The sequence below is a fragment of the Trichoplusia ni genome, chromosome 5 (genome assembly GCF_003590095.1).
Source record: "Trichoplusia ni isolate ovarian cell line Hi5 chromosome 5, tn1, whole genome shotgun sequence".
Lineage (NCBI taxonomy): Eukaryota > Metazoa > Arthropoda > Insecta > Lepidoptera > Noctuidae > Trichoplusia > Trichoplusia ni.
Window position 1 is genome coordinate 9,433,655 of NC_039482.1, and position 15,293 is coordinate 9,448,947.

At 36.8% G+C, this 15,293-nt stretch overlaps 1 protein-coding gene across 1 annotated transcript in view; it reads left to right on the top strand.

Moving 5' to 3' along the window:
- Positions 1–3,383: 3,383 nt before the first annotated feature.
- Positions 3,384–15,293, top strand: part of LOC113494407 — a 187,635-nt gene continuing 175,725 nt past the window's right edge. Inside the window, exon 1 of the mRNA XM_026872726.1 lies at positions 3,384–3,919. The gene's annotated coding sequence lies outside the window, so the exon portion shown is untranslated. The remainder of the gene's footprint in view (positions 3,920–15,293) is intronic.

The following is a 15,293-nucleotide window of genomic DNA, read 5'->3' on the forward strand; positions in this document are numbered from 1 at the left end:
CCATCGGGAAACTATATTTCCTTAGCTTTATGGATTCCTAATGACATTGCAGCTGATCCACGTTAGGTTTTCACACGATGTCATGCTACGTGATTCGATTGTGTGTCGTCATAGGTTGGTAGTATGACCGTTCCGTTTTACTGCTAAGTCAAAATTTGTAGGTTCAAATCCCGGCACGCACCAACATTTTTTCGAATTCATGGATTACATAGAAAGTATCAGTTTCTGAATCTGTAAAGGAAATATCACACCTGAGATTTTTTCAGGGCATTTTTTTCACAAATATGTGAATTTGGCAAATCACATTGTAAATATGGCTAATCATAAATAACATCTCCCGCTAAATCCACTCAGTTTCAGTTTGAAAACTGACACCAACTTACATAAAAATACCATCAACCTTACCCAAAGAAGCCGTTTCTGTCCCCTACATATCAAAGCCTGTATAGAATTCATGCAGCAGCTAATAAGCATAAACCAAGGAAGTTTGTCTCTACATCGTTGGCCTTTAGACGACAAACAGAATATTTAGAAGCCTCCATGTCGCGGCGACGTACTTAACTACGATTTGCATTGCTAATACCGGTTTTAGCCAACACGAGCTTACGTCGATAAGCGGCCGCTGCAAGCGACGCCAACTATGCTTACTAACTAGGAAACTTACAAACAACTTGATATCTTCAAGGAGGTTATTTATCCATAGGTTTAAATAGATATAGTTCAGTATTTATGAAGGTCGTGTAGCTTCTTATGTCTAGTATTCGCGATCAATAAAAGTTTCATCTATACTAATATATAAAGCTGAAGCTTATTTGCTTGTTTGAACGCGCTTATCTCAGGAACTACTGATTGAAGTAGAAAAATCCTTTTTGTATTGAATAGACCATTCATCGAGGAAGTTTTTAGGCTATATACCATCACGCTGCAACTAATAGGAGCGAAGAAAAAGTCATAACTTATATCTTTTAACCACGCAGACGAAGTCGCGGGCAACAGCTAGTATTATTATATGTCGAAATAGTCAATGGTATAGTATTTCCGGTACTTGTTTTTCGTTAATTAAATATATTCTATATTTCATATTGATAAATTCATTGATGTATTACTGCTGCCGTAATAACTACCAATACTAAAATACAGATCAAGGTTTAAGCAAGGTTGGGATAAAATAGTTGTTGGGTGACATTACATATGGCGTTTTTTTTTCGATTTGTCTTTCTTATTTCATATTTGTGCGGAACGCCAATAAGCTTGCGATAAAGTACATAAATAATATGCACTATCTAGTAGTAAAATTGTATGTCATGTTATATTCAATTGATTACCGTTTTAGCACATAGCACAATTTGTAACGAATTAAAATGAACTTCTATTGAATTGATTAAAGCCACGTCAGTCACGTTGTTGTGGTGTGTCGAAACTTGTATAGAACGGGCCACAGCCGGGGTGCGAAGCGGAGAGGTGAGGGGGTCTGCTGTGAGTGACAGGTGACACGCCGCCGCTGACACGCTGCGGTCAACTTCCACGGTGTCGGGGGCAAAGTATGTACCGACTAGTTTTATGTTTCATACATGTAGCTATGAATAAATAAAAAACCGGACTATGGCAACGTACGACGTACGATACAACGTACAACGTAACGGTAGGTGAATGCCTAAATTACTATTATATTTTTGTCGTTCTTTTGGATGGTAAAGACGTGCTACATTAGAGACAGAATGTTAAAAGAAAATATGTAGATGCAAGTATATAAATTCAACTACAACCTTATCTATGCTTGTGAGACAATTTTAACACTACAGGAAAGTTAAATAAGTCAATCTTGCTTAGAAAAGAGTCACATATTCATCTGTTCGATACTTTACAAGAATTTCTTTACTTTTCACATTCAACACAAATGAATTGAAATACAAAATAATAGAATAAATAATCTCAAAAACAACAAATAGAATTTTTCATTCATCAAAGTCAGTTCACTGGGTTCAGCGCTACGGCTACGTGAAAATCACCGAGGACGCACGTACCGCCGTAGCTGCATAAATCGTAGCACTTTTCGCTACGACGTAGCAATATGAAAACTCTTTTAAATGAAATCGTTTAGAAAATGCTGAAGCCGGCTGCATTTCATTGTTGTTGTTTGTATTTTCAGCTTACAAACGGTTTTCACGAGTTACTTTGAGGTTAATATAAAGAAAAGTTTTTTTATATAATTTTGTGCTGATACTTAGCTCGTAGGTTAGATCAATTTGAGCAAGACATATGGTGATGACGTTTTGAGATAGAGTTGATTAGATTTTTTATGTAATACGCAAAAAAAAATGCTCACTGTTGAGTCGATGTCGTGTCGTGTCGTGCAGAACCCTGCCGCACAAATAAGCAAAACAATTGGGCCCATGTTATTTATCATCCACCAACAAATATTTGACCGTAACAACGTTGCTTAACCTCGTTCTTAATTTTTTAATATCTGTAAAATAATCTACTATCTGGCTATCACGGTTTATGAAATGCCTGGTGACGGATGAACAGAAAGACAAGCGGTGCCTCATAATGTCCTTGGGTATGGAAACCTTAAAATGATATCGTGTGTACAGCAGAGGTTTTTTATTTGTAAATATTGTTAGAGAAATGATAACAATAACAATTATTAAGATGATAATCATTTGCAGAGATCATGGAGGTTAAGTATTAATGTAAGTACCTTTGCGTGTTAATGATTCCTTTCGTCGACTATACTTTGTACCATCATCATTGGCCTAGCCTTTTCCCAACTATGTTGGGTCGGCTACCAGTCCAACCGGTTTCAGCTAAGCACCAGTGTTTTACAAGGAGCGACTGCCTATCTGATCTCCTTAACCCAGTTACCTGGGCAACACGATACCCCTTGGTTAGACTGGCTGTCAGACTTTTTCAAGCTTCTGACTACCTGTAACGACTGTCAAAGATGTAGGAATAACAAGCCGGGACCCACAATTTAACGTGCATTCCGAAACACGGAGGAACTCGTTATGACAAAGATGGTCACCCAATCGACTATACTTTGTACCATTTCCATTAATTGTCATAACCGATGTTAATGAATTCTAGGAAGGATAGTAGGTATCGGATATCGCTACTCGTTTGTTAAATATGTACACAACAGCTGTATGCCACCGTTTCACAATTTTCAGGCCGATGGTTCGTGATTGTAACTTTCGCATCATTTCCTTGTTTAGGCGACTGTTTTGATTTTACTTTTTAGAAGTAAAACAGTTTGTTTAATATTATTTTCTCATTTTCGATGAAACTTTCCATGTCTCGATATAAAAAGAGAGAGAGAGAATAGAATTTGCACCTAATACTTCTTATTCACAATTTCGTATCATGTATCTACTACAACGATAAACGATTTCGTTTACAAGTTATGACTCGTAATACGATACGCAAGTCTACCCAGGAGGCCGACGTCCTTTAAATCTGTAACTCGATGCAGAGATAACGAACAACCCGCGAGGGAAATAATGACTCAACTTATGAGTGATGAGTCAGACTCCGGCCGCAGGACGAGCTCCCACAATAACGCACACTCAAAACGAACAGCGGAAAAAAGTGAACGAGATACAAGGGACACTCAACGCAGCCACACTACAACACTTGTCACCACACAACAAGCCTAGACCTTAACACAAAGCCATAAGAACTATAGTCCAACATCACTCGCACTTGAACAATTGTCGGCCGATGAGGGTAGTTCGCATGCGCGCCGCGGCGTAAACACTGCCGTGTCATCAGTCGTACGGCACCCGCCGGCGCGCACGGTCGTCGCGCCTGTTTATAAATAGTGAAAGACGCGTCGCGTGTGTTATGGTGAATTGTTTCAATTAAATTTAACAAAACCTTTGTGCACAAGTAAGGATAGAGCTCGGGAGTGCTTTGTACGGTGAGTACTGTTTGTTTAATATTATAATATCACTGGACCGCGGCGTAACGTTTTAACGATAGCCAGTGACCCGGTTTTGGAAATAAAAATAAATTTCCATTTTTTGGTGTCTCCACGTGTGAGGCTGTGCGGCATGGTGGGCTTACCCTCTGCCGGTGACGTGCTGAAGCAAGCGGCTTGCCCATGGCTATTTGCATGTGATTTGCGTAACAAAAGGACGTTTTGAATTTAATATTCATGGTGTTGTCATGCGTGGCGGCGGCACCATGGCTACAGTTTATTTTCGAACAAAGGCAATAATAATACAATTTAATTTTCCTAATGCTATTTGATTAGATCGTACCATTCGTGTGAAATACTGGGCCACTACCGTATATGATTACCGAGCCGTTTTACTATTGTGATGTTAATACATGCTTTGTCTAACTTCCTTATCACTAATTAGAATAGAATGCAAAACTTTAATTGATCGTTTAGCTAAACTACCCTCGACTTCGTTAAGACAACGATCTTCATTAACTTATCTTCTTCATCTCGGCAAAACTTACCAGATTCGATTACAGTGACTTTATTAACTGCCAGCAAAAGCTTTCGCTGAATCTCGAAGCGAGACTGAGATGCAATCTTCAGACGGTTTATAATGGCTGCAGTCGTTATAAATCACTCTAGAACAACAAACAACAAATAAAGTCTTCCGAACAATCGCTTATTTCAATATACAATTATTTGTAAATTCTTTAAAGAATTGTCAATGACTAAAAAGCTTTCTCAAAGAGATAAATATGAATAAATTATGTAAACAAGCGCTGTTTGTGTTACTGTCTGTACAGGCGAGTGAGTGAGCTTAAGCACGCTATTCCCATTCAGTCTAATAGTCTCATTGTCTTCACAATTGTATGAACAGATGTTGCCAGGACCGCTCACTTCATGAACTGTTACTGCCCGCGTCTAAATAAACGGTAATTGTTTATTTGTATCTTGTCGTATCTTTATTGTGGTTTTCTCTAAATTGTTTTTGTGAATAGCCGGTAATTTAAAGACATCCCTTGCTAGAGAAAAACTGACTGATAAGTGACGTTACACGAGATTTTATATCACTGCAAACCATTCAATTGTCCAATCATCATCATCGGCCCTTTCTGTCAATACCTTATTAGACGTAATTAACCGGTCTCTCGTACTTTGTTACAAGTATTATTCCTGATTTGTGTTTCTAAATCATGGCGAATGCCACCCATACGCGTATTTACAAAAAAATGGTAAATGACACAAACCAAGATCTGTAGTTAAGAAAAGCATTCAAAAATACACTGAAGAAAAGATTCAAATTACAAAGCTACTGACTGCTATTGCTTGTATGTATCTGACTAATATAACTTAGTATACGCGAACGTTTGCCTATCAGCCACTGTGTATGTAGGTATATGGCGTCATAAACCCGGCATTATATGAGAACTGTATCATGCCATCCAAACTCAATCAAATTCTTTGAAGGATTCCGTTTTAGTGCAAATACTATTCACAATACACGGTTCTAAAGTTTTATTGCTTCAACGAACATTGACGTTTCTTTTTAGGTAAATTTTATCTTTAGAGGTAATTTTTAAATATATAGAAATTCTCTAAAAACTTTGTGCAAAAATCTAACTTCGATTAGGTACTGTTTTCCTGTATTAGAAAAAAAGACTTTACAATTAAATAGTTGTTGTCATTTTTATACTTATTTATTACCAGTTGTTACCAGTGGTTCCGCCTGAAAAAAGATAAAATGATAAAATGATCCTTTGGGAACATAAAATAGAGTTAAAAACTATCTTATGTGTTAATCCAGGTTGAAAACTGTCTGCGCCCTATACCATTTTTGAAATAACAATTTACAACACCAGTCAAGATATTTCTCTGTAGGAGTCCCTTATTCAAGTTAAACCAATATATGTAAATGTATAGACACAAATAAAATTAGAAACTAGTTCCAAATGCTATACAATTTTTTGTTGCTTTCCATACTCCTTCGTAACCTTTTACGATCTCTTTTATAAAGAAATTGAATATATCCTGAAATTCAAACCTTTTCGGCAGTAATTTGTCGAAGAGCGACTATTGCCGTGATCGAATAAATGTGTGTCGCGAGGTGTCGCCTCCGTGTGAGACGCGGGCAGACAGGCGAGAAATACGAAGATTTGACAAAGGACTTGTAACACTTCTATATTTATTGATACTTTTATTTCTTAATGATAGATAAGTTTCGTGAGGATGATTCGTAGTTAAATGAGATAATTGTTTAATCAAACGACATATACTTCAGCGTCAGCTTCTGGTTAAAGACTCCCAATCCTGTTAGGTCCAAGATTAGTCGGGCGATCTTGACGCGTACATTATTTTAATAAAATTTTCATGGAGTTTAGTTAAAGTGATTTTATTAAATACACATACAGAATTATTTTTGGTAGCAAGAGCTAGGAAGCGGCGGCCCATCTTTGACATCTAGAGAGGGACTAGAGCTGATGGAGATTTCTTGCGAAATAAGTAAACTCGTTACTGTTCAACTTTTCTGTTTATACTTAGTTGTAAAGATAAAATAGTAATTAACACCTAAAACCAAAAGTAAACGAATAATAATCAAACAGTCGTACATCCGGTAAATGATTCTCCAAACAATTTCCATTATTCCAGAATATTTGTATATGTATAAAAAAAGAAACAAATACAATAAGAAGTATTTTACAATACAGTAACAATGGTCGTTAGAAGTGGTCAAGTAGACGTCCGGTTTGCTCGCCTCAATGCTGAGGTCCGCGGCAATTTGGTACACTTGAGGGTATGAGATGCCTGTTCGCTTCCGATCTTTCTCTTTTTATATAAAGGTATTTTGACGCACAAGTACATTGAATCTATACATATAATAAAATTGTAGAAAAGTGAAAACTGTACATTGAATATTTAAAAAAAAGAATAATTGCAGGGTGGTCTATGAACGATTCCGATGCCGAAAATATGATTTTTAGAATTTTTGTCTGTTTGTCTGTTTGTCTGTTTGTCTGTATGTATGTCCGGAAAGATCTCGGAAAGTACTGGATAGATTTGATTCAAATTTTCAGAGAATATCAACAAGAGGTCCGGTCAACATACTTTTTACTTATTATCTCGCTTTTCGTTACAGGGGGAGAGCAGGAGCCTTTTATATCTATAAACAAATATCAAATTATTTCATAAACTACTGAATATATTTCGTTCAAATTTTGCATGAACCTTATCGTACACATGATACAACAAATATACAAAAACCATAACGCTACTATGCAGGGGGCATGAGCAGTAAAGTTTTAAATTTTTGGACTCACCCGTAACATCGTGTAATACAATTATGAGGTGTATTTTCACCCCATTGTGTAGTAGGCAGCACGGTCATCAATTTACAAAAAAAAAACATCACGCTATTTATCTTAAGACTTTTGGCAGAGCAATAATAGGATTTTTCGAAACTAAATCATTTTCACAAAATTAGTCATTTTATTCTCTTTCAAGTCTGATATAGGCCTACCGCGACTATTTCACAAGTAAAATAAAAGAAACATAAACATATAATACGTTTTTTATGCAATTGTTACCGTAATCAGTACATTCTTGAAAGAAAGGAACTTAAATTATTTTAAAATTACTCAAGTTCAAATGTGAAATATGATTTTGTATTTATTTACGATAGGTATGTTTTTAGCTCGGTAATGTTGGCGATGCTACTCCAAGATCAAAACATTCGTAGTGACACTCAACCCAAAGTTGCATGTAGTTCACATTGATCTCATCTATAATTATGCATACCTAACAATAAATTACTGAACGACAGTTAATTATTACCTTGGTTCATCTGTAACAACTAGCAACAAAAATATAAACTTTCAAACAAAAAAAGCCTTTCAAACAATGAAATAATGTTTTTTTAAATTTGCAACATTACATAGGTTACAAAAGTATTTCGGATAAAAAACCCCAGAACTTGCATAAAAAGTGCATAATAGGTATGCAATGTGAAAGATCTATAAGACCAAAGCTATTAATGAATAAGAACGTACGCTAGACAGTTTTTGAGTTTTCAATATTTTAACGATTTGATCGGTCTACATCCGCCATTAGAGAAACAGAGAAATTTATTGTAATCTCTACTTATTTAAAATTTTCTTCTTTCGCAGCCTTGTAAAAACAGGGGAAGGAACGAGACTGAATGGAGATCCCAAAGCTAAGCTGACGAGGATTAGGAACATATTTTTGGAAATTTCCCCAATAAGGCTGATAATAGCGTTTAGAGCTATCAGCACTTACATCCGTCATACAATGACTGGAAAATTCATTTTGGCTGTCGGTATCGACAGCGTAACCTCATAACCCACCTCATGTAGTCTTTATTTAAGTTCCATTTATGCAGTAGGTATGACGGTATTTTACTTCAATGATCGTCAGGTTAACGAATAAAATACGTAATTTTTCTTTGTAAATTGGTACAGTAAATAAAACTCATGCGCATGAAGTTACTTTTATGTTCATATTTTGCTTTGTCGTAACATCACAAATTACAGATATCCTATACTTTAGATTTTTGTCATAGTCAATTTAAAAAAGAGGGGTGTCTGATATTTTTTTTATAATCACGCGATTTATTTATCACCAATTTAAAGACAAATCATGATCAAAACACCAGGGGGCCAAGATAACACGTTTACCAACTTTTTTATTTTGGAAATATTCCAAATGTTTGTGAGGAAGATCAGTTTTAATATTAAGAGGACAATCAAACATAACGTGTTTCAGGAAACCGTTTATTTGGGCGCAATTTTGCAAATTCTTTTATCTTATGACACTATGTAAAATCCGCATTTACCGAGACCGACTCTCACTTCACCAGCTCCGTCCACAAACGTTCTTTATATCGTCAGAAAACATCGTGTGTGAAAATAACAACTGTCTGGCTATCATTGTTCCTGAGAAACAGCCAGGTGACAGACAGACGAACGGACACCGGGGCCTCAGTAACATGGTTCTGGTTTACCTCTTTGGTTACAGTACAATAATAATTTTATGATAGCTCATAATCACTGTCATAATCCGTCTAGCAATTTCAGGTGTAGGCGGGCCCAAGAACAGACGTGCTCGAAAATCATAACCCACCAAATTGGAAAATGGAAAACCCTCGAAAGTAAAACAATTTTGTCTGTTATTTTTTCCTACTTGCACCCCCCCCCCTCCCATTTTTAAACGGCTCGATTTGTTAAACATGTTTAAACGAACACTCGCACATAATTCACGTTTAAATTAAAATAGTTCAATTCGTTCGGAAGCTATGATGTCACAGACAGACAGGCAGGCAGATATGTCAAAGTTTTAAACCCCTCTTTTTGGGATTAAATAAGAAAAAGTCATTAAAACAGCTGTGAAATATTTGACACCAGGATAGTATCGTAAACGATGAAATCTGTTTGATTCAAACATTTGATAGTCTTTGGGCCGCTCAAGACTCCTTATAATTTATAAATAAAAAATCAAGCTTAAAATGTAAAAAAGACGTGTTTCATTTTCCATATTGCATTACATTTTTGCGATGATCGTTATTATTAAACTTCATAGTTTTTCACATCTTGAAAATCACGCAGACAAAGTCGCGGGCAACAGCTAGTATACAATACGAGGAAATACTACTCTACAAATACGGCTTCCCGAGGAACAGTGACAGTTCGAAAGTCTTTTACGTTAACATGAACCCGCACCGCATTGAGGAATTTCATCCTTGTATCGCGGGGCTTTCACAAACATACAATTCACATGCACAAAGACGGAACTAGCATTCTTGGATCACACAAACGCTTGTCCTACGCGTTAATCGAAACCGCGACACGTCGCGCAAAGTAGGTTTAGCGTGACGATGATCGGTTATCCGTGCAGTCTGACCGTAAGGGCATGACAGGACGTAATTATTCTGAGCAATGGTAAAGGAAAACATCGATGAACCTTATTTTGTTTATCCACGTGGACACCACCCTTAAGGCGAGAGAGAAGGTAGTGCCAGACTCATTCTGACTAAACCTAAATTTGCATGCCATTCATACACACCGCACATGAAGAAAGTGGATTCCTAATATTGGTTTCTTAAATCGCGAACCTGTACGGAGCTGGCGTAGTGATTAATGCGCAAAACTACTTAATAGGTAAACTGGACTATGCCCAGCACTAAGACATTAAGATACTGGTATCATTATTACATCGCTTATAGAAATGACAATGAATAAATACATTCTTTATTGTACACCATAGAATAAAATCAGTGAAATTAACAGCATACAGTGTAATGGTACGTGTTTCGGAAGGCACCTTAAATTGGGGGTCCCAGTTGTTATTCCTACATCTTTGACAGTCGTTACAGGTAGTCAGAATCTTGAAACGTCTGTCAAACAGTCTAACCAAGGAGTATCGTGTTACCCAGGTAACTAATTGGGTTGAGGAGGTCAGATAGGCAGTCACTCCTTGTTAAACGCTGGTACTCAGCTGAATCCGGTTAGACTGGAAGCCGACCCCAACATAGTTGGGAAAAGGCTAGGCCGATGATGACAGTGTAACGGTACAATGGTCTTTGGATGAACAGATGCCAATATGCTACAAGGAAGGGCTGTAGACAAAGTTAGCGTTTCAAGATTCAGAATTTCAATCAAGGAATAACTGTGAAGATTTTAATAGATATTCAACTAACAATGTTTTGTTACAGCTTCATAAACAAGTTCGTAGCTACTGCGTAGATGTAGTTAAACTAATAAAGCTTGCTAATAGTTAGGATCCGGCAAGTGTTCGTGTGTCGCGTCAATCTCACAGTTAGTTAAACATAGTGGAAGTTTAACTCGTGGCGAGTTTGACTGGCGTCAAGTCTGGAGCTGCGGTGTCGCAGAGCCTGGTAAACAATGTAAGTTTAAACTGGGGAGCTGCTGGATTTGACAACACTTAAACTGTTCTGAAACGTGATTCGCTGTTCAAATATGTTTTGTTTAGAGTTACATAGCCAATAATTGTGGAGAAGTCCTCTTGGTAATCGATAGTACATGAGTAATAAAGAGGAAATACTTACAAAACTGGATTATCTTAACGTATACCCGATTATGCGCGAGTACTCCGTTATTAAGTAAATTAAATGTGGTTACAAAAAAATTACCATAACGGAGGTAGTGGATTTGATTACCACACAAAACAAATGTTTGTACGACGAGTAAGATCTGTATGTTCTACTCTCTAACAAAATTGTTGGCTAGACCTTAAATATTGCCAATTTCAGAACAATGAGATTCTCGCCACAACATCAAATGAACACATCACAATAACTACTAACTAACAAAATCACTAAACTAATGAGTATTAATCTTACCTGTGTTATCACCTTGTAATATAGAACAGTCATTTTTGTACCAAAAAGGGGACGATACACCGTTACCATGACAACATCACAACACTACAAAAACTTGGCCAAGACATTACGAAGCTAATCTCGACTATAACTCCTTCGTATAACTCCAATGATTTAATTAAATTATATGCTACGTAGTTCAGCTTTCGGCCTTCGGCTCTCGGCTTAAGGGATACAGTATTCAGTTGCGATAGTTCAGAATAAATCGCTCTCAAACACTTTACTAGGGTTGTTTCTCTTTCCATCCACCCAAGTTTCTCTACAAGTTCAAATTGAAATGTATTCTTTCCATCAACTTTGTGTTAGAATGGAGTAATCTTCTCTAAGTATGATTCTTAGTTAATTCTTTGTTTAAAAGGTGCTATTAATGTTGATTGAAATCTTAGTGTAAGTCTGTCTGGGTGACTCTTTGACTTTTATACAAGACTTTTGCTGTACTAATAATATTATTAACGTGCTTCTTAGATGCCGAATGACATTTGTTTAATTGTTTCTGCTTTACAGTTTTATTTAGCCCTCTGTCTATTTATCTATTGGTCTGTGATTAAATCCTGCAAGTTGAATTAGATCTCCTTCCCGTTTTTCAGTTGAACTCAAATGTTGACAGCGTATGTATATTGACAATGCAATATTTTGACATGACATATAGCTAGTAGACCAGGGTCGATAATTTTTAAAACCAAAAAAAATAATAGTAGGATGAAACCCATTAGAAAAGGAGGGGAATATTATAAATATGAAAGGAAAAATAATTTACGGGCGATCTGAGGTCGGGAATAAAAAACCAAAAACTTGTATTTTTTTGGATTTTTCACATAAATTTTGAGGTTATGGGAAAAAAGTAAATACAAAAGTTTTAGATCTTTTATTACCTACAACTTTGCCATTTGACTTCTTTCGATACGACTTTTAGTTTTGCCGGAAATCGAGGAAACCCGTTTTTTACGCCTCAAACGTCACCCCCACCCCCTTCCCGAACTCAGATCGCGCGTAAATTATTTTTCCTTTGTTACCCTTTTCTAAAGGGTTTAATCCTACTATTTTTTTTTCCATTTTTTTAATTTTTTTTCAAGGGTCTATACTTAAACCCTGGTCTATAGTCTGATGCTAGAGCTGAAAGATAATAGGAGCTCAACTAAAAACACAATTGAGTTTCGAATACGTTGATTCCAATGCAAAAAATGTTGCACTGTTCAAGAGTTAACTGTGTTCTGCAGAAAAGTCTAATAGATAGGTAGATACGAATATTTAGTCTTCGTTAAATAACCTGGTCCAATACAATAAAACTCTTTCGTAAACTACAAGTTTTCTCAACGTAACCAGGGAGATTGCAATCAGGTCACCTATGGTATGAATACGTACGTGGTCGACCATTACCGACCATTTCCGGAAGAACTGCAGACACTTTAATATTCATGAGATGTACACGCGACGCTGCCGGTGACACACACGGAAACGTTAATGAAAAATACTGAAAATATTGCCGCTGGCTCGAATTTCAATATTGATTCAAAATGCCGATGCTGTTTTCTCTCTTTTAAGCTTCTTAAATAATTGTTAATATCATTTATTGAACATTGAAAAGGATTTAAATAACTGGAGCAAATGTGCTGTTCAAAAGACAAGTATTCAGCATTTTAAGAAGATTCCACTATTTATTATATATTATATATATAGGTTGTCCAAAAACTGATCTAAGATTTACTGAAGTGTGAGAATTCGACGTCACTTCGCATTAGTGTGTCCTCTCTGACGTATTACCCGAACTGGTCGTGGTTATGATGAGGCGCCCACATTTTGGTTGATGCGGAAATACTTTGTATAATAATAAACATTTATTTGCAAGAACATGAGTTGGTTCAACATATTCTGCCACATACTGCGGAGTCATATTAGAACACTCGTCAACTTTCCTCTACATACACTGCTTCCTAATGCGTATTTCACTCATTCAGTTCAGCGCGTAAGTGATCACCATTATATGATTAAATGCCTTCCAATTTTAGCCATCCTTTAGAGTTTAGAGCTCACTATTACAAGCATCATTTAAATACGTTAAATGTGCATCAGTAATTCAGTTGTTTGTGACATCCTTAATGTAATCCATCGACATCTGGTTGAGATAAAGCTGCTGAGCAGAGCAGGCGACGGCGGGGGTGTGAGGTAGGGGGGGGGGTGTATTGCTAATTATTCCGTTCCTCTTTTTGTCGGGATTAAGTAGGACCACAGTCAGCCGACAGCCGCAGGAAAGAACGCATTCCAATTAATTAATAAAGCTTTTGAATCACTTTGATTGCATCGGATTAATGCCACGGACTTATGAAGGACTTTGGTTAAGTTTTTGCATTTATGATTTGAAATATGGCGTGATGATCTTGTGAGATATACGGGATGGAATTTGCAAACGGCAATGAGTTTTCGACGAGAAGGGGGGGGGGGGGGTGTTTGCCTAGGTATGGGATTACATACAAACTAATTAAAAAACAGCCGAAAACCTGTGGAGGTAGATCCATAAATTGATACTTAACAGCTTTGTTTGCAGTATTAAACGCGTGCTTTTAATGTCCCTTTTTTGGACACATTCTTGTTACTTTTCGGTTGACTCCCCTTTTGGGCACTAAAACTCCAAACTGATAAGCTTATACCGATACCTATGTATACCAAAATAGTTTCAGAGCTTATTTTAAGAGCATAATGAATGAGAGACAAAGTATTGCTTTCGTATTCCTGACGTGGATCGATGGCGATGCGTCAATGATCGATCACGCTCAATACTATATCCGCACTGCCCGTCATTTGCCGTAACTTGCATGCTATTACGTCATGACTCTTTTTCAGTTCATCCAAAAATATATCGTTATACCCGGATGTATTTATTGAACCCATTTTTTATGATATTTTAAAACACTCATACTTAAAGATTACTCTAGACCTGAAAACTGAAATAATAATAATGGGTCGATTTCCATCCAGGACAAATGTCGTTTGATGAGCATGATCATTTGTTTTGTGTCTGGTTGTACCTATGTGTTTTAGAAGTATACATATAAGTATGTTTATCAGTTAATATAAGCTTCGCCTTGTTTGAAACTAGATGGCGTTGTATGACAGCTGTGAAAAAAATCTTCAATAAATACTGGCATACAAGAACCGCCTCGCACACAGGCGCTTGCCACAGAAACAAATAAGTTTAAAAACTAAGTGGTGCGCTTCAGCGGCAGCTCTGATATGTGCACGTGGAGGCTGCACTCACACTTAACTTAATTTGCTTGTCTTTTGCGGGAGATATAATGAAACTAGCGCTAGCGATCCCTGTCCTGATGGAAAACCCTTTGCGATGCAATGTTTTGTTCCGGATATTATAAATATAAATATTATTAATTAGATATCTACAACATTTGAGCACGTAAATTAAAATTTTGAACAAATTTGTTACCCGTTCAAATACTAGATATTGGTCCAGGAAATTTATATTTCCATTTCAAAAGGAGGTAGCCTAGAAGTAACTAGAAGGCACTGCTAGCTAAAAGGCGGGAAAAACATAACATATAAACTTTTACTTTCAATTATACCCTCCTACATCGCAACTGCAATCAACACCAATATTATAAATACGTAAAAATAAGTGTGGTGTGTGTGTGTGTGTATTTGTTGCCTCTTCTTAATTAGCAAACATCCAGGCGGGCAAAGCCGCGGGTAACAGCTATTAGTACATAATTCTAATACAAATACCTTTAGCCCACAAAGCCATGTAACTGACTAAGTCTGTGTGTCAGTTAGGACGTAGTCCTCGTCACGGCGCGGAGGGGGGGGGGGACAGTCATTTGTCACGCCATTGTCTACCAAGAGGGATCAAGGGCTCCCGACTGATGTTATATCAAATGTGTTCAGTCAAAACAATGTTCTTGTAATACTCCAGTTTACCAAGCATTAGCAGTA